The sequence below is a fragment of the Gymnoscopelus braueri genome (assembly GCF_963280865.1).
Source record: "Gymnoscopelus braueri genome assembly, chromosome: 12".
In the NCBI taxonomy this organism is placed as follows: Eukaryota; Metazoa; Chordata; class Actinopteri; order Myctophiformes; family Myctophidae; genus Gymnoscopelus; species Gymnoscopelus braueri.
The window spans coordinates 13,414,667-13,435,803 of NC_137614.1; positions in this window are offsets into that span (position 1 = coordinate 13,414,667).

The window sequence follows — 21,137 nt, forward strand, 5'->3', positions numbered from 1 at the left end:
GAGAGATTCAGAGAAATGATAAATGATCAAAACTAAGGGTTTACTCTAGCTGGTCTCGTTTCTACCCATTGGGAGGAATCTTGGATGTTTCTGGAAGCGCACAGTACAGGAAACGGAGGAGCAGTGATTAAGACATCCCACCATAAACAAACTGCACTCACGAAGAGGCCTAACGCCTCACTGGTACTCTGCAATTTTATAGCTCAATTCCCGCTCTCCTTCACTCCCTCTCTTGCCCTTTTTCCCCTCTCCCTGTCCAGGCAGACACTTCTGAAAACACAAATGCTGTAGGTCTCTTCAGTGAGATGACAGCTGTTTACATCATGGAACCTGATGGCTTACATCTAGACTCCAAAACCCCACAGTCGACGACTCATTTTTGGAGACGCATTAAGTCAGCAAATTCCTCAAAACATAGCCCGGTTGCTAGCTCAGCTCTTATAATTATTTTGTATTTAATCCAATTTAATACCATTTTACATAATGCTTTGTGAGCAAACTGATCATGTCACAGCTTGTAAGTGTTTTTAACTTGTTTGGATGCAAATTAACTGACTGAGTGATTGAATACTTCATTTAGCAAGATTGTTAACAGTACAAGTAGTACAGACCTAGCCTGGTAAACCCTCCCTCCGGAAATCTCATTTCTATTTGATTCCAGGAGTGAGTCTGGCCTGATAGCCCATTGTGGGGGTTTCTAGTGGAATTACCAGCTAACCGAGCCTATCAGCGTCGTCGCACATCGTTCTGTGATTGACAGCGACAGTTGGCCAATCAGGTGGCGAGTTCGAGTGAGCCCAAAACACGAACGGCAGCCATCTTTTTCTTGTCCGCTATAATGTCCGCTATTTTTTGACTTCAAAAAGCTCTCTAACTTCTATTTTGAGGCACGGAATTTACTTATAATAAATCGTTTGGATAGAATTTAGTTGTTTAACTTCATATATGTGGTCAATTAATCATGACAAAGCCTATTTAAAAATAAAAATTTAGAGAACCGGTAGGGGTGGGCAGTGACACCCATGTATCCGAATAAGGCAACCCATTTTGGGCATGGCTTTCTCAAAAGTCCCGTTTGCGTCACATTAGAGTGGTGAACTGCTGATTGGCTGAAGGGGAAAAAATATCATTGGCTGAAGGGGTTGTCAGTCAACGGTATTACTCCCGCCCAACTCCAGCCTGCAGCCGATATTGCAGAATGGGCGATCAGCCCAGACTCACTCCTGGAATCAAATAGAAATGAGATTTCCGGAGGGAGGGTTTACCAGGCTAGTACAGACCAAGTTTTGCTAAAAGGATAACACTAAAAGCCCCCAGGTGCTTGTCTCCATTGTGCTCCATTGTGATTGTACTCAATTCATCAGTAAGACATACAATACAGTAGGATGATAAGGATAATGAGGCTAATCTGTGGCTTCCTCAGCAGGTACAGTAGCAAAACCTATCACAGGTAGTGATTCTAATCTCCCCTCATCCCTGAGAGCAGTGATAACTCATTGGTTGCCTTTATGATCATCTATTCTGCTGCTGCTAAACCCTCCTTACCCCAGTTGAACCACATGGACCCTTACCCTGGCCTAGAGCATGTCAAGGATCCCCAAAATGATATGTATTTTATTTTTGATTATTCAAAATTTTTACTCAAAATTGTTCCTAAAATAGCAGATGTACAATCTCGCAGCTCTGCAAAAAGTGACGCGCTGTGTGCTTATATATCTGCTATCTTTTTAATAGCCAACATAAATGATTAAAGTGGTTAAAATTATTGTGACGCTATATTAACTACTTTTGCTGGGGACCCCCTGGAACCCTCCCAAGGACCCCTGGGGGTCCCCGGACCCCACTTTGAGAACCCTCGCCTGCCCTAGATTTAACCACATGAACCCTAGGGTTCATACATATTCTGCAAAAATAGCAGCTCTACAAGCTCACAACTGAGCTTGTAGTTAGGCTATTTCTGGCAAAGAGATTTGGTTTAGAGGGGAAAAAAATTAGGGGACCAAATACAGACCCCTGGTTGGACCTCGATCAATATAGGGTTTAAGTGGTTAATGGCTAAAAGCTATTTTTTTTTGTTGTTACAATGTGTATTGCTCTGCTGTAGTGTCTACAGGCTCTGAATGTGTCGAGCTTGTAGACAGGCTATTTTCTGTTATTATTTTAAGATTAGAGCATTTGTCAAACTAGCAATATGTTCAGATGCATCTTCCATAAACCCTTATGGTCTCGGATATTTCATAAAAGCAAAGGTTAAGCCTCAATCGGTGATTACTTCACCTGTTTTTTTTTAAAGATATATATTTTTGGGGCTTTTACGTCTTTATTGACAGGACAGGACAGATATTGGGAGTGACATGCAGCAAAGGCTGTCGGGATCGGGATTCGAACCCGCGACACACTGTCAGGCCACACTGAGCCTAGGTGCCTGGACCGCTACGCCAGCGGTCCAGGCAAACATTTTGTTCCTTCACCTGGTTGACAGGTATTTGAACAGCAGGAACAACATGACTTAAACATCATCATTTTACATATTGTGTTAATTGTTTTGGAAACAGCGCTAGTGTGCAGGGCTCCTTTCACGCTGTTTCACAGATCGCACATTAGAACTTGCATTTTTCAGTTGTGAGATTTGATTTTGCTTTAATCTGTTATACTTAACCAGCACTAACACTTAACGAACAACATCTGTGTTTGTGTGTGTGTGTGTGTGTGTGTGCGCGTGCGTGCGTGCGTGCGTCTGTGCAGCTCACAGAAGGCAGTGAGGGAGATCCACCGACGTGCGAGGAGAGCAAGGTATCTGCCACGGGCCACTGGGAGACAGACGGTGGGCTGGAGTGGGAACAGGGCGCCCCAGACAACCCAGAGAGGAGAGGAAGAACAGGTAAGACCTGGCAGAGTGGTATTTTTGTCCATGGCAAGACCAGTTCTGTGTCCACAAACCCCCGGAATGCCAGACCAAACATTGGCCTCGTCAAACCAGTCTGAGCTACTAGGAAAACCATTTGCTCCTCCTGACCGAAACACAAACCTCCCATGACTGAGCCTTCTTGACTCGGTTGTATAAAAAAGGTCTCAGATTTCTGTGCCGGTGCCAACGACAACCAACCCACTGTCATTTCAGTTTCTGGAAATACTGCTGGTTTGGGTATTTGTCTGTTGTTGTTGTTGTATAAAAAAGTGATGGGTTTGGTGGTGGCGTCTGCGGAAATCATAATAATTTGGAAATCTTAATATTAGTGGCAAGGCAAGCAAGGCAAGGTAGTTGTATTTGTATAGCACATTTCAACAACAAGGCAATTCAATGTGCTTTACACAGAACATCAAGCAACCGAAACGCAATTATAAAATAACAAAATGACATTAGGATGCATAAAACTAAAGAAGTAAAGATGTATAGTTACAGTGCAGAAAAGAAAAGAAAAGAGAAAAAGAAAAAGAACTCAATCAAAGGCAGCGGTAATCAGAAATGTCTTTAGTTGTGTTTTAAAAGAAATAAGAGTGGCAGCAGACCTGCAGTTTTCTGGGATGGATTAAGAACTGGCGTGATATTAGTATGTATTATATGAGTCCTTTATTTTAGCGTAGCCCTGGTGGTGCAGGTCTGTCATACTGTAGGTCTGTCCAGGTTGAACTCAGTCCTGAGGACTCCACTGAGACCATATCACATTGTGGTCATTAGACCGCACCGGCTTCAGGGCCAGTTATCAAATCAAAGTCACCTGACTCTTGATTATAGGGTTGGGATTCCGGAACCGGAGGAACCAGGATCCAACATTGAGGAACCGGAATTGGTTCCATCACATTTGGAATCCGTTTCTGGAACCGGCTTTATCACACTGTCAGAGCTGGTTATGTGGACTTCACGTCTGCTATATTACAACACCGGTGGTTCTTAAAACGTTTTAAATTCAAAGACCACCATAATTCTGAGAGTGTACAAATGGAACCCGTAAGGGTCCATTTGGTTCCATTTGTACACTCTCAGAGTTACAGACCTGTAAGGGTCCATTAGGAACCCCTTTTAGGAATCATTAAAGGGAACCGATAAGGAATTGGTATCGTTAAAATCCTAAAGGATCCCAACCCTACTCTTTTTTTTATTATTACGTTTCTTTATTCAAGGAGAAGTGCAGAGAAGTACAGAGTTACAGAGTTTCTGTTAGTGACACTCCTTGTTTTTTTCCACATCATAAACATAAAAAGACAGGACAAACACATCCCCTCCCATTTGGTTAGGCAGAGTGACCACGAGTGATCAGTTTGATCACTAGAGGATCAATTGTCCAACCCACCCTCCCATCCTCCCTCCCACCCTCCCTTGGGTTCTATAGGGGAGGTAAAACAGTACTATATACCCTTCCTATAAATAACCAAACTTAGTAATTTAAAGGTAAGGTAAGTGATTTTCTTTGGCTAAAATAAGTGTTAAATAGCTCTATATTCTGATAGTACTCATTGCTATAGAGTGTTTGTTCAGTAACAGAAGCCACCGACATGGTGGCTCCAGCTCTTTATTAAACAGAAAATGCATTTTCAGGTCGGAATACCAATGTTATCCAATCAGGATAGAGAACTTAGACAGGATACAGATTAAACAAGTGAAATTGGAAGTGATGACACAAAGAAATGTGCAGACAAAATTGGAACCTGATCACTATCAAAATGAAACTAATAAATGGGTACTCTCTCCTGATTGGCTGAAATGTTGTCACCTACCTAAATTTTTTTTCTTCTGTTTATTAAAGAGCTGGAGAGACGGGGAGACCCCTGTGACTGAACAAACACTCAATTATTACTATCATAATATAGAGCTTTAACCTAACATAAAGCTTTTTTTTTTTAACCAAAACATATCACTTACCCTACCTTTAAGTTCAATCCAAGAAAAGGAAGGGATGTAGAGGGGAAAAAATGAAAAAGAAAAAATTGTAATTAAAAATAAAGTAATGGAGAATATAGCATACGTGTAGAAATTAAAAAAAAAAAAAAAAAAAAAAACTACTCTTGAAGGTTTGTTGCTACAAACCTCCACCCCAGGCGTTCTTCGTTAGCGATGATCATTGTTAATCACTTTTTACTGGCAAAGGTGGGCGTATGTAAAGTACTGTGTGCAAAACCTGGACACCTGAAGTTGGATCATGAGAGAGACCGAGAGACATGGGGAGGGTGATGGAAAGAGAGAGAGGGAGTGAGAGTGTGTGTGTGTGTGTGTGTGTGTGTGTGTGTGTGTGTGTGTGTGTGTGTGTGTGTGTGTGTGTGTGTGTGTGTGTGTGTGTGTGTGTGTGTGTGTGTGTGTGTGTGTGTGTGTGTGTGTGTGTGTGTGTGTGTGTGTGTGTGTGTGTGTGTGTGTGTGTGTGTGTCACACACACACAACAGGTTCCAGATGGGACACGAAAACACATTCAGCTGTCTCGCTTCCCCTTCTACCCCTTAAAAGAAAAACACTGATGGTTGCAGCCATCCTGGTCTAACTGAAAGGTTTGCGTTCATTGCCATTTTCCTTGACTGCAATGGAACAAAAGGGGCTTTGTAGCAGGGTTTGGGTTAGTGTGAGTGTGTGTACGTGTACGTGTACGTGTACGTGTGTGTATGGGGGGAGGGGGTCAGTGGTTTGTAGTACCATGTGGTCAGGCCACTAGCTGTTGTGCAGAACAGAACATGGCGTACAGGGGGAGAGTGGGGGCGGGGGGCAGAGGAAACTGTCAACGATGCTTATCTATAATGGCTCTACTTAGACAGATTGTGCTGGCGAAGCTAATGCATCCAAATATTATCTTAGCTCACGGCCCCCATGGCTCGCAGGGGCGGGAAAAAAATAAAAAGGTGCAGAAATGCATCATCAAATGACCGTGTGGAGGGAGGTGGTTTGTTCCAGTCCCATGACCATGGGGTTGCTTTGTCCGCAGTTTGCTTTTGTACAGTCTTGTTTATTCCTCTTTGGTGGAACAAGAGGAATTTAACCACTTGAACCCCCTATATACATAGTTGACTGGGGTCCCCCAGGGCTCTATACTGGTCCATCTACAGTATTATATTTGGTGTAGAGTCTACACTAAACATCTTCCCCCGAAAACAGCCTATGTACAGCTTATGTGCTTGTACTGCACATCTGTTAATTTCGCCACATACTCGCCACGAGATAGGGATGCTTGGCTTCAAGTGGTTAACCCATTCAATTCGGGAACGCATCTACAAATGTCTTCTAAATCCTAACAGTTTTCTGAAAACCGTATGTTGCTACACTATCAGTGGTTCTCAAACTTTGTCATGTCAAGGACATGACAAATGTGTTTGGTCGCGGACCCCAATCTCAAAATATTTTGTTCCAGGGACCCCCTTGAACAAAATATAGATGAGCTTGTATATCTGGTATTTTTGAATAGCCAAAGCATAAAATAATGGCCATAGCTGAAATCTAAAATGACACGGATTGAATGGGTTAAATGGTACATGATAGAAGTAATGATAGATGTTGTTTTGCAGTACTAGCTCCACATTCATGCCGTTTCAATACTAGCTCCACATTCATGCCGTTTCAGTACTAGCTCCACATTCATGCCGTTTCAGTACTAGCTCCACATTCATGCCGTTTCAGTACTAGCTCCACATTCATGCCGTTTCAGTACTAACTCCACATTCATGCTGTTGCAGTACTAGCTCCACATTCATGCCGTTTCAGTACTAGCTCCACATTCATGCCGTTTCAGTAGCTCCACATTCATGCCGTTTCAGTACTAGCTCCACATTCATGCCGTTTCAGTACTAGCTCCACATTCATGCCGTTTCAGTACTAGCTCCACATTCATGCCGTTTCAGTACTAGCTCCACATTCGGGTATAAGGGTCAGTGGTCATGTGACTCCCACTGTGCCGGAGGTCATGGAGCTCTTCCTGTCTCTTGCTGGGTCTACGGAGGAGAGAGAGAGGAGAGGAGAGGACCAAATCCCCTGCTTTCTTTCATCATCTGATTCGGGTCCATATGCTGTACATCCTTCATGAACCATCTGCTATACGTTATAGGGACAAGATGCCTGCTACACAGTAAAACCCTGAGTGAAGGAGGTCCATTTGGTTACATTTGCATTACATTATAACACTCAGGATTTTACTGCATAGTGGCTTTGCAGGATTTGTAGTAGGACTGTCACTCCACCGAAGCAAACCGTTCCCTTACTGTCCTATCCTGGTGCTACTTGACATGAGTGCTGCTTTTGATACAATTGATCACAATGTTTTAATAGATAGGCTCAGGGATCAGATAGGGGTCACGGGGACCGCCCTTGACTGGTTTGCCTCCTACCTGACAGGTAGACGGTTCTCAGTTGCTGTGGGCCCACATGTGTCAGACTCTGTTCCCCTTTCATGTGGTGTCCCCCAGGGCTCAGTCCTTGGACCAACCTTATTTGCACTTTATATGCTACCACTAGGACACATTATCAGTACTTTTAAAGGCATGTCCTACCATTTTTATGCAGATGATATCCAATTGTACTATTCTTTTAATACAAAGAGCCCTGCTGATTTTAATTTTAACATTTTATTAGAGTGCATGTCTGCCATTAAGACCTGGATGTCAAACAATTTCCTCCAGCTAAACGAAGCAAAGACTGAGCTGCTTATTGTTGCTCCTGACAGCATCGTTCCCAAGGTGGTTGATGCTCTTGGTTCCCTCAGAGACAAAGTGCGCCCCAACCTCAGAAACCTCTGGGTTATTTTCGATCAGTCTATGCATCTAGACACTCACGTCAAATCAGTTACCCGGACATGTTTCTTCCACCTTAGGAACATAGCAAAACTTAGGTAAATTGTCTCCCTCCCAGAACTTGAAATGATTATACACGCATTTGTCTCCTCACGGTTGGATTATTGCAACTCACTATTCACCTGCCTCAATAAATCAAACATGAACCGCCTCCAGCAAATTCAGAATACTGCTGCCAGACTGTTGACCAGGTCCAGCAGAAGGTGCCACATCACCCCAGTCCTGGCCTCATTACACTGGCTTCCTGTACACTTTAGGGTCCATTTCAAGGTCCTGGTGCTCACCTACAGAGCTTTGCATGGTCAGGCCCCGAAATACTTAACCGACCTGGTCCCACGTTATGTGCCAGGGAGGGCCCTTAGGTCTGCTGAAGAGGGTCTGTTAATAGTTCCCAACACTAATCTAATTACAAAAGGTGACAGAGCCTTTCGGGCTGTAGCTGCCAAGCTGTGGAATGCTCTTCCACTTGCCTTGAGAACTGCACTTTCTGTTGACATTTTTAAATACAATCTTAAAACGCTATTATTTGAACAAGCTTTTAAAAAAGTTATTTGATTGTATGTCCACGTATCATTATTTGCTGTATACTTGAGTCTATTGTACAGGCTTTTTACTGTTCTACTTATTTTAATACCTTGTTTTGTTTTTAATCTCTATGTATGTGAAGCACTTTGTGAGCCATCTCTGTGAGAAGTGCTATATAAATAAAATGTACTTACTTACTTACTTACTGTCGATAAGCATTTTTTTTTCTCTCTCTCTCTCTCTCTCTCTCTCTCTCTCTCTCTCTCTCTCTCTCTCTCTCTCTCTCTCTCTCTCTCTCTCGTCCCCCCCCCCAAAAGGGGCTTTGTGGCCTAATAGAATAAAGAAATGTGTAAATAGAGCTGCAACATTGTAAGTAAAATGTATTTAAAAATGCAAACACACAAAATGTAGGTTTTGCTGTTAAGAATATATGCATATGTACAGATGCAGTAAGTAAAGATATCTTAAAATAAAACTAGAAACTTTTGCACGGTTTATATGTACGGTAGGTCTACGATGTATCGATAGTGCAGGAATATGCATAAGTTAGACGGTCTTCTTTATGGTGGTCATATTCCTTTGGATGTCCTTGCACATTGTTGTACTTCCCTCAGCAGATATGGAAGTTTTTTTGTTATTGTTTGTCATCTTTTCAAACACTTTTTGGGTGTTGGGAGTCTGTGGAATATATGTGTCTCTAATATAAAGTTGGCAGGTAGTTAGAACGTGCAGCTCATTTTGTGTGCAGTGAGTGCACATTCTGTCTTGTTCTTGTTCTCTGTTTAGGGCCAAATAACATTCCAATTTGCTCTGGTTTTTGGTTGATTCTTTCCAATGTTTCAGATAGTCTTCTTTTCTTTTTTCTTTTTCTTTTTCCTTTTTCTTTTCTTATAATTTGGTTTAGTCTGGTGGGGTTTCTGTCTGGTGGCTCTGCTTGTGTTTGTGAACAGAGGCCCAGAACCAGCTGGCTGTGGGGGCATCTCTCTAGATTCTCTCTGTAGGTGAGGGCTTTGTTAAGGAGCAGGGTCAATCTCTTTTAGGTGATTATAAAATGTAAATGCTCTCTTTTGAATTTTGAATGTTTCGGCCGAGGTTTGGAATCATTTATTTATGTTCTAGGCAATCATTAAAAAAACGTCTGTGGTGCTGGAGGCTGGATCCTTTTTGGAATGTCATAATTTTGGGAGAGTATGGGAGAATTTGTGCAGAAGATCAAGGTGCTTTTATAACCCTTCTTTGGTTGGAGACTGCAGCACCGGATCAAACATTAAGCATTTGACTCATTTGACTTACCATAACCACCTACCTGCTGTACTCTCCTTCTCTCCATCTCTCTTTCTCATTCTTTATCATGCACAACTCTGAACAAGTATTGCCACACAAGATCTAACAACAAACAATAACAAATAAACATTCTGTACAGAGAGGAGAATCTCTCCCTTTCACCTCTCTCTCTCTCTCTCTCTCTCTCTCTCTCTCTCTCTCTCTCTTTTCCCCTTCGTATTCCCTTCTTGCTCCAATCCATTCCTCAAAAGCAACTTCCAGCAGAATTCAAAACCGTGGCCTCCACACCCCCTTCCAGGCACACAAACAGGCTGGATGTTTTAGATACGGTATATTACTCAGTCTATCCTATGTTGTGCATCATGCAATGCCTAGCTTCTCACCCCCCAGAAAATGTACATCTGTCCGCGGCCTTACTGTTTCATAACACTGGGGTCAGTAATGGATTTGTGTGTGTGTGTGTGTGTGTGTGACACACACACACACACACACACACACACACACACACACACACACACACACACACACACACACACACACACACACACACACACACACACACACACACACACACACACACACATATGTGGGTATATGCTTATACCCACATCAACAGGAAATGGCACTCAACTGGTGGTAACCAGAGTAGTATACTTTATTATACAGACATTATTAGATACACACATGCTTTTTTTATTCATTCATACTCACGCATGTGCACATGCATGATGCACTCACACACAGACTCTGCATGTGTGCATTTAACTGCATGCAGACAACATAAAACATAGTTACCTGTCGTCCAGGAAATGTTAGGTAATTAGAGTGAATAGCGGTATTTTACTGCAAGAACTGATATTTCTTCACTAACAGAACAATGATGGAGACCTAGAAAAGGAATTTGAGTAATACTTTTTGCTCTAAAGACTGCACACATTTTAATATTTAATAATTGTGCCTCAGCCTATTCCTTTTTTTGGTCATTGAATTTGGATTTTGTGTGAGTTGGTTGGATATGTACATTTGTGATGATGATTTTTGTTTTGTCCACACAAGTGTGTTTTGATTTGTTGTAAACAAAGACTGAAAATAAACCATTCAAATAAACCGTTCATTCAATATCTCCAGAAAGGCTGTGCAAGAGATTTTCTCAATCTCATTTGGTGCCTTTGGTTACGTCTTTGATTTGCAAGCTTTTAATTAATTCACACTTTTGAAGTGCAGATGGATGGTGCCATCCCATTGTGCAGAGATGCTTCATGAACTGCGTGTCTGTCGACCACAGGTGAAGTAAACGTTGGATTAGCTGTTGCTGAGACAATTCAGTTCCTGCGTCATTTAAACTAGGCTTTTTACTGGTTTTGCATTAGGTTTATTAGGTTCATTGTTTACCCGGTGTCCTAGTTTCTTTGTGGCACTGCATTGTTCCCTTTGCACTCTACTTGTGAAACTATTTACTTTGTTGTTTGTTGACTAGGGTTCATGCTTACAATGCTTACTTTGATCTCGCTTGTAAGTCGCTCTGAATAAGATTGCGTGCTAAATGCCTAAATTGTAAATTGCAGATGACCAGTAGACGTAAATGAAAGACTCCTGAAATTTGAAAGGACACAGAGTCCAGCCCGGAGGCTGAGCGAGGCCAGTAGGTCTAAAAATAAAAGGAAAAACATCTCTCGTTTCCGTGCTGTCTGCTGCAAAGAATAGAACTAGCCACTGAAACAAAAAACAATCCTCTTTTGGGAGGACTTACATATCAAGTTAGGCACTCGCTTGCCTTGTTGGCGTGCAAAACTAAATAAGATCTTTGACCATATTCATCAGCACTTATGAGGTCAAGTGGTCAACTATGCAGAAAATGCTGGTTTTTGTGAGCCTTGGGAGGAGGTGTACCATCCAAGAAGAAGGGCTGATCCTGAGAGAAAAATCCTGGGTCTCATTGGGGGGTGTGAGACCTTACATGATCAACCTTGAGCTCCTTAGGGCTAGAGAGGGCATCATCACCTCAGCTGGAGGATAGGCGTGTGCGTGTGCGAGTGCGTGAGTGTGTGAGTGAGTGTGCGTGCGCGCATGCGTACGTGCGTGCGTGGGGTCGGGAATCTGGGGATAGTTGGCCTGTCACAATTATTACATAATTGTCTAATGGCAATTATTTTAGATAATTTTAGATAATAATAATTTTGCATAATCGTCAAAATAAAAAAAGCAGAAACGAAGTGACGCGTTGTAAGCTTGCAGCTATTTCTGCTATTTTATAAAATTATTAAATATGTCAGTAATTTCTTTGTATATTTAAGTTATTTGTCATATCTGCCCTTTGTAATTTTTGATTACAAAGCCTAAAAGGCAAACAGAAATTACATTTGGATATGTTCCAATGTTCAATGCCGAGAACACAATTAAATCGTTAATCGCTATTATTTGTATGACAATTAATCGTCAACTTAAATTTTGTGATCGTGACCTAGTGGATAGAGCATGATAGTGCGGGACATGGAGACACTTTCGCATTCTGTAGCTTCACAGCACCGCTGTCTTTTAGACCAGGGACTGACCTGGCTATGACCAAGCCAGAGGGAAGTACTGTATATGCAAGCTTGCAAGCTAACACACCCACGCATATCCACAGGAATGCATATGCACACACATTTAAGCATACACACATATCCATGGGTACACATACACCTCCACATATACTCACACCTAGACACACACACACACACACACGCACGCACGCACGTGTACACACACACACACACACACACACACACACACACACACACACACACACCCACACACACACACACACACACACACACACACTCACACTCACACTCACACTCACACACACACACACACACACACTGACAGTACAATTATAATTGCAAATCTAGACATTTAGCAAACGCCAGGGCTACTTACAAAGTGCAAGATCAGAGTAAATGTCATGAACCCTAGACATAAAATAAGCGCTGAAAAGTCACTAGGATACCAGGTAAACATCAAACCGAGCACAAAACAACAAGCTATTTAAATAACATTTTGTTAGCATTTCGTGGTCAAGCAAACTGTATGGCTGTCTATTAATAACATAACGTGTGAACTCCATGAACTTTAAACTGTTACCAGCATGAATCAGCTCATTCTGATTCATGAGCAGATCTCTCGCCAACGGGAGATAATTGGATGAATCAATATTTTCGACACTTGTTGGCAGATAATGTAATCCTGCTGCTGGTGTCCAGAGAAAGCAGGAGTGTCTCTTCATGATGTGTGTGTGTGTGTGTGGTCCAAAGGTTTGGGCCAGTATTTGTTTAGCTAACATGTTCTCCTTTGGGGTGGCATGTTTAGCTCCAGCTTAAGCCTCATTAATCAGGACCTCAGCACTGGCATGTAAAAGTGGTGAAGTGTTCACAGCCATGTTCCACAGAGATGGTGGAGAGGAGACCAAAGAAGAAGAGAGGAGAGGGGGGAGGAAGAGAGGAGAGGGGCGAGGAGGAGAGGAGAGGGGCGAGGAGGAGAGGAGAGGGGCGAGGAGTCATATTTTGACTATTTTTTTAAAGACGGGGTGCCGTGATTTTCAGTGATTTCCCCCCCCTAAAACATAATCATCAGGTATTATGGTTATACTTGGAGGAAGATTTTTTTCAAAAAAGTGTACAGAAATTGTTAAAATTATGTTTTTATGTGGACACGCCTCCAGTTCATTAAGTATACCTGGTTCTCACCTTAGCACCTCCTCCACCACCTTAGCACCACCCACCTGTCCTAGTCCCTCCTCCTCCTCATGCCCACACCTGTTGTGTTATGATAATGAGGGGGAGGGTATGTTTTTACTATGTCACTAAAGCGCTGTTTTTCTATTGGCACGTTTGACCCTCAAGGTTTCAGCCTCCAGGTAGAAACTCAAAATAGTCAGAGAAGACATAAAACACCATAAAAACACCACCAGGGGGCTTAATGACGTTCTATCAACCTCATAGACACATGAAAAACAGAAAAAGTGCAAAACCATGGCACCACCTCTTTAAAGATTTTACTTTGTGCTTTTATGCCTTTAATGATAGGACAGGTGACTGACAGGAAATGGGGAGAGAGATGTGGTGTGACACGCAGCAAAGGTCGTCGGGATCGGGACTCGAACCCGCGACATGCTGTCAGGCTGGCATTGCAGCCCAGGGTGCCTGGACCGCCACGCCGCAGCCCAAGCCTTTCTGGCACAATTTTGATCAAACGTCCACATGTGACGTGAAGGGGGGGCAATAAAGTCACTATATGACTTTTGGGGAATATATGATTTACGATTCTGTGCCTATCGTGACATAACTCGGACGGCGTTGGGTCGGCTCAAAGACGACTTCTCAACACTCGGTGCGGCGACTCGCTCACTTAAGCTCGCTCAGCGGTGACTGCCGTGGCTCATGTCCGCTTGAGACGGCACGCCTCTGACATCTTAACAGTTTTTTGGTCGGATCGTCAAAAACGCTGAGAACTGGACTTGCGCGATTTTTTTTACATATGAATAAAACTACCGTACTCGTAAGCAAAATTTCCACGAGGCAGATATGACAAATACCTTAAACATACAAAGAAATGACTTGCATCATCATCCTATAATTCTACAGAGCTCTGTCCCCGTCTGTGTGTGTGTTTGTCCCCAAAATCTCTTCTGCCCAGTTCTCCTCAGTGGCTGGAGCAATTGATCTGCATTTGCACACAGCCATTGACCATTACCATGTGCATGGAACAGCGAAGCCCGTTTTTCACTTTCCCCGAATGTCAGCTGTTAATTAGCGTTTTTGTGTTCGCTGGCTCCCGGGTTGCCAAATCATGTGCGTGCAACAAGCGCCGGTGTTGCCACATCGGTGAAACAAGCGGACCATCCGTGAAACAAGCGGACCATGACGCACTTTGGGTGCTCTTATCCTCCGACGGGTATGGTCTAGTATTTAATAACTTTATAACATAACAAAATGTTAAGAAAATGGATATGGCCTATAAGCTCACAACACGTCACGTTTGAAAACGATGAATGCAAATTTGAGCTTGGAACTTATAACACCAGCTGGTGTGGAAACAAGGAACTGGATGAGAGAGAAAATGCATCTTGCCGATGACTCAGTTCCTCTGTGTGTGTGTGTGTGTGCGTGTGTGCGTGTGTGTATACGGTAAGTCACTGATGATGAGTATGGAGTAAAACCCACGGCTGGTCTACCTTCCTCCCACGTTGTACTGCAGAGATCCGTCTGCCTGGCAGCTGCAATGCACAGCGAGGTAGAACGGTGGGAGGCACACAGTGGTACCAGTACATGAACATACAGTTAACACACACTCTCACAGGGAGAGGGAGAGAGACATATGTTTAAGACAGCCATGGTGTAGTTTGGGTCCTTCCCAGAAACAACAGTTCAGGACAGAGGAGGACAGTTCAGGACAGAAGCAGGACAGTTCCACTGCAGTCTCTCATGCCAGAAAATACCTCCCACTCACACTGACTTTTACCAGCACCAGAATATGCCAGGTTGCCTTAATTGGCGCTCAGCTCAAAAATGAACAGAGGAGGAGAAAGTGGAGAGATAGACAGTAGACAGAACATGAAATCTGTGAGAAAGAGACAGAAAGAGTTTCAACCTCACAAAGAAATGTGTGTGTGCGTGCGTGCGTGCGTGCGTTATCTCTAAGTTGGAGGTAGAGGAAATGTGGAAGAAAGAATTGGAGAAGGAGGGAGGGAACGAGAAGGAAATTCAAATGTAAGCGATGATGTGTTGTGTTGGCAGGATTTCAGCTGGCTGATGGGGCTGAGGAGAGGCTTACATTAGTGGGAGGTTGGAGAACATATTGTGAATAAAGTAGCAACATATCTGCCTGCACACCGAGCCTCTGTAGACATTACCATGAACTCTCATACCACGCAGATGTCATAGAAATTCAGCATAATACGGTATGCACCCACGCCATGTGAACTGTTCTGTCCTGCGCGCTAAGATAAACGACACGTACATTCTGAATCGGTTTGGCCCGGAAGACTCTGTGTATGATCACCATTATCCCATTGCTATGCAGAGCACATCACAGTGTGTGTGTGTGTGTGTGTGTGTGTGTGTGTGTGTGTGTGTGTGTGTGCGTGTGCGTACGTGTGCAGAAGACTCCATATAAGCCCTTGTATGAGGGGAGAAGGGCAGACCAGCACGGCCATGCAGTCGCTGACGTGTGCCATTTATCTTCACTGGTTAATTAAAGGATCATGAGAGGGTTTATGAATCATATCCGCCGCTGCGGTTCCAACTGTTAAATGTGATCGACTGTCCCCCTGGAAGGAGTCGATAAATGACGCCTTGGCTTCTCACACATCGGGCTCTTCTGGCCCCTAAAAGGAAAAAAGAGATCAAACACCGGCTTCCATCCACATCCATGATGGTATGCGCCTTATTGCTAAACAGCCCATGTAGTCTATATATCTTTTTACACTACACTCCTTTCCTCCCTTCCTGGAATCACACAAAAGGGGATACACAATCCTCAGTATTGTTAACAAATGGACCAAATATGGATCAAATATTGCTGTTGGGAAAATAGCATTTCCATATTAAATTTCTCAGTGTTATTTTATCCATTTGTAACTCGGAGAATGTAGAAATGTAAGGGTCCATTTGGTTACATTTTTTAAATTATCACTCATGATTTTACAGTGTAGGGAGGTAACCCCCCCATACTCCCATTAACATGCATGCCTCTGCTCTGTATATGCCTGTGCTGAGCCAAAGTCAATGTTCATTTGTCCAGAGGTTTCACTCTCTTATTGAGAGAATGATGGGAAGTGTTTGGGCTGCAGAGTCTGATCCATCAGCTTAAAAAAAGTAGAATAAAAAACAGTAGAGTGATATTCACTCTGTTCTTGGAAAATCTATTTGCCATGTAAGCCGTCGCCGTCTACGTTAAAAAATCCTCTAGACTTGGTAAACTACACCTGAGTTGGCTCTGCACTTTTTATCTGTCTACACCAAATCTTGCGACACATTGTGAGCTTGTAGATCGGCTATTTTTGGCTAATGTTCCCATGGATGCTGGGGTTCAAGTGATTAAACAGATTTACAGCTGTGTGCGTGTGTGTGTGTACGTGTGTGTGTGTGTGTGTGTGTACGTGTGTTATCACAGACTTGTGTCACGTCCTATCATTGTTCCATAAGCTTTATCATAACAATCTCGCTGTGTTCCTGACGCAACATTTCATATTCTGAAACAATCGCAATGTCATTAGTGCTGACAGCGTATTGGTGAAATATGACACTGGAAAGAAAAACAAGTATGCCTTTCTGTGTTTGTAATGTCTCTGGATTGGTGGTGGTGTTGACAGGAGGGAGCCAGCAGTCACATTCTCTGTGGATCAAGTGTAACCTTTTATTGTGTGCAACAGGTACAAATGCCATCTACTGGCCAAACTGTGAAAGTACACACAACCTAGCAGCCACAAAGTGCATGGAGAATTCAAATGTGAAAATTGTCTGCTCAGGAGTCAGGAGCACTCCCCATTATGTAGACCCAGGCAGTACGCAGGAAATGATCCTGCATCAGATCTCTATAACAGTGGTTTTCAAACCTTCTGTGCTCAAGGCACAAATGGACTCTTGCGGGTCTGTAACTCTGAAAGATGTACAAATTGAACCAAATGGTCCTTGAAGTGAAAAAGATTGAGAATCAATATTCTATGGCAACGTTATTTTGTGAGATCTGTGTCTATTTCATCTAGTTTCTTTTAACCCCCCCCCCCCCTCCCTTCCTCCATTCTGCCATCAAATCCATTGTTCCTCTGAGTGGTGTTCCTGTGCCGCATCAGCATGACAGTGCTGCTCAATATTCCCCCTGGAGGTTTACCCTTCAATCACACTCACTTAAAGCATCCATTATAAACCAGGAAAGGAAAGGAGACAGAGAGGGGGGAGGGAGGGGTGAGAGAGAGAGAGAGAGAGAGAGAGAGAGAGAGAGAGAGAGAGAGAGAGAGAGAGAGAGAGATTATTTTCTATTCCTCTCTGTGCAGAACATTTATTTGTTATTGTTTGTGGTTAGGTCTTGTGTGGCAATACGTGTGTGTGTGTGTGTGTGTGTGTGTGTGTGTGTGTGTGTGTGTGTGTGTGTGTGTGTGTGTGTGTGTGTGTGTGTGTGTGTGTGTGTGTGTGTGTGTGTGTGTGTGTGTGTGTGTGTGTGTGTGTGTGTGTGTGAGCGTAGGAAATACAAAAAAACATTGAGTAAAGAACAACGCTTTGGTCCAACTGACCTTTATCAGGTATCGTAGGTGTTCAAAAGGACTCTTTCTGTTACGGTAGATATAGTAGAAAGAGAGACGTGTGTGTGTGTGCGTGTGCGTGTGCGTGTGTGGGTGTGGAATATGAGAAATATACGTTGTGAGGACCAAAGAAAATCAAATAAAAAATGTTAAGAGATACATCCGAAAAAGATTCAGCTTGGGGTTAGTGTTAGGACTAGACATTTTGAGGTTATGTTTAGGGGTTGGAATTAGATAAACATGATTTATACTTAGTCGCGTGCCAAGTGTCATGCACCGAAAAATAGCTCGTAGATCTGCTATTTTTGCGGCTTAAGGTAAAACATTTAGTAATACAAACCTGTGTGTGTGTGTAAAGGTTTGTGCAACGAGTGGGTGAGGCAGCCATAGGTTCCTGTGTTTGCTCAGAGAGCAGCAGGAACATCCTGACAGCCGGGTGCCTCCACCCTGTCACTGTCCACAACGTGACTGACAGACGGGACAGCCACGCCAAGCCAATTATACCGCCAACCGTTTTAACTCTGGTGGAACCACCGCAACGCTTCAACACTTTGTGTGGAGCTTGTGTTATCAGCCGCTTTTGGTTTCACGATGACACCACCTATACTGTAAATCAGGCTTTTAGTTTGAGTTACAACTGTACATTGATCGCTTTTTACACTAAATAAAATAAATGTATAAATCTCGTGCGACATGTTGTGAGCTTGTAGATCTGCATTTTGGGGCGAATGCCCCCCCCAGAATAGGAATGCTTGTGTGTGTGTGTGTGTGTGTGTGTGTGTGTGTGTGTGTGTGTGTGTGCGTGCGTGCACGCACTGTGCCCGCTGTACTGAAGAATCTCTGGTTCCCCCACAGTGGCCACGGTGAGGATCCTGGGGTGACACTCTGACACTGTGTGTGTTTACTGTAAGGAGGTGTTGAGCGTGGAACAGTCTCTGTGTGATGCATGGATCACAGTGGAGGACAGTCTCTGTGTGATGCATGGATCACAGTGGAGAACTATCTATCTATCTATCTATCTATCTATCTATCTATCTATCTATCTATCTATCTATTCAACCCGATCTCCAGAGATTACCGTAACATTGCACGGAACAAGTGCACTTCATTCCGTGGATAGCCGCCTCGGAACTCCCGAATTGCGTGCATATGGTACGGCGCCCTTTGTGACAAAACCATTTCGGAGGCGCGCAGTCACAGGCGAACTGTCACCCCGTGAAGGACCACCGAGGGAGCTAAGGCGACCGAGTTGCCGTCCTGAACGGTGGGACGTTCGCCTGTGCCTACTCAGCGCCGTTTGAGTTATGTACCGATAGGCACAGAATCGTAATTTTTTTTGTGGGGACTGCTCTGCTTCCGGGTTTTTCCGGGTTGCGACTGGTTACGCCCACCGTGGGACTCGCCGTACATATGCACGCAATTCGGGAGTTCCGAGGCGGCTATCCACGGAATGAAGTGCACTCGTTCCGTGCAATGTTACGGTAATCTCTGGAGATCAGGCTGATCTATTGCAGATGTGTACTCGTGCATGCGTGCGTGCGTACATGCGTGTGTGTGTGTGTGTGTGTGTGTGTGTGTGTGTGTGTGTGTGTGTGTGTGTGTGTGTGCGCGCATGTGTGCATGATTGAGTGAGTGTGCGGATAAACAAGGCTGTATCTGGCAGTAGTCATGACTGTGCATCATATCTGAATGATGGGGTGTCAAATGTTAATAGGCAACTGGCAAATCTATCTACCTCCTAGAAATGGAGTCAAAAGTACAATATTTCTATTTGAAATGTAGCGTGTGAGTGAAATTCATATGGTTGGGAGAAAAAAAAAAGTACAGTACTCAAGGAAATATACTTAGTTACTGTCTACCACTGGATACATTAACAGTAAGAATTGTACGGAAGGTCAATGACTCATCATTTGTGGTTGGATGAGTTTCATGTGCCCCACAAATACAGTGTATGGTACAGTTACTATTCACCTACAGCTCTGTTTGACTCACCAGTAGGGTAGGGCATTGGTTCTCAAAGTGGGGTACGGGGACCCCCAGGGGTCCTTGGGGGGGTACCAGAGGGATCCCAGCAAAATGAGTTAATTTTGCATTCAATTCAGTTTAACCACTTGAGCCCTATACATTGGCTATTTGAAAATAGCCCATCTACAAGCTCACAACGCAACATTGTTGTGAGCTTGTAGATCTGCTATTTTCAAAAAAAATCTTGCAAAAATGCTTGACATTTGTAATACTTTTGAAACATTTGAACACAAATCTTGTATGGGGGGTCCCTGGCACACATTTTTTTCAGATGGGGGTCCGCGGTCAAATACATATCAATTTGGGGGTCCTTGACATGAAAAAGTTTAAGAACTACTGGGGTAGGGATCCGGAACAGGAGGAACCGTGGATCCAACATTGAGGTTTTTATCACACTGTCAGGGCTGCTATGTGGACTTCATGTCTGCTATACAAGACAATACCAGTGGTCCTCAAACTTTCATTTCAAGGACGAACAAAACTCTTGAGTGTTTACAAATGGAACCAAATGGACCCGTTAGGGTAAGAGTTATAGACCTGTAAGGGGTCCATTTAGAACCCCCTCAAGTAACCCAGAGGGTCCTTGTTGAGAACCAGTGAGGTATACTGTACTGTATATAGGATTATATAGGAATTGTTAAAGGGAACCGTTAAGGAATCGGACCGTTAAGGAATCGGACAGTTAAGAGGGAATCGATAAGGAACTGGAATCGCTACAATTCTAAAAGGACCCAACCTTAGTCACCAGCATGTGGGTGTAATACATAGTACTAATACTACTAATAATTTAAAAAAGTGGGTTCGTCAGTTTTCTTTTCCAGGGTACAACAGAGAAATCCCAGCTGGACATGATCGTGACAGAGAACATGCATTTATCTCAATCACGACCCTCAAGACCCTTTACTCGTTTAGTAGAACTAGACCATACCCGTGGGGGGATATGCGCACATGATCTGGCAACCCGGGAGCCAGCGAACAAAAAAATGCTAATAAACAGCTGAGATTTTGATAATGGTCAGTGTGCAAATTCAGATCAATTGCTCCAGCCACTGAGGAGAAACAGGCAGATCCAATTTTGGCCTCACCACGCACTACACCACACACACACACTACAGAGGTTTGTCAAATTTTAGGAGGATGATATAGTAGCTTTGACAATAGGCATTGGACAGGCACGGCATTTGTGTGTGTGTGTGTGTGTGTGTGTGTGTGTGTGTGTGTGTGGGGGTGGTTGCGTGTGTGTGTGGGCAGTAGAGAGTGTCTG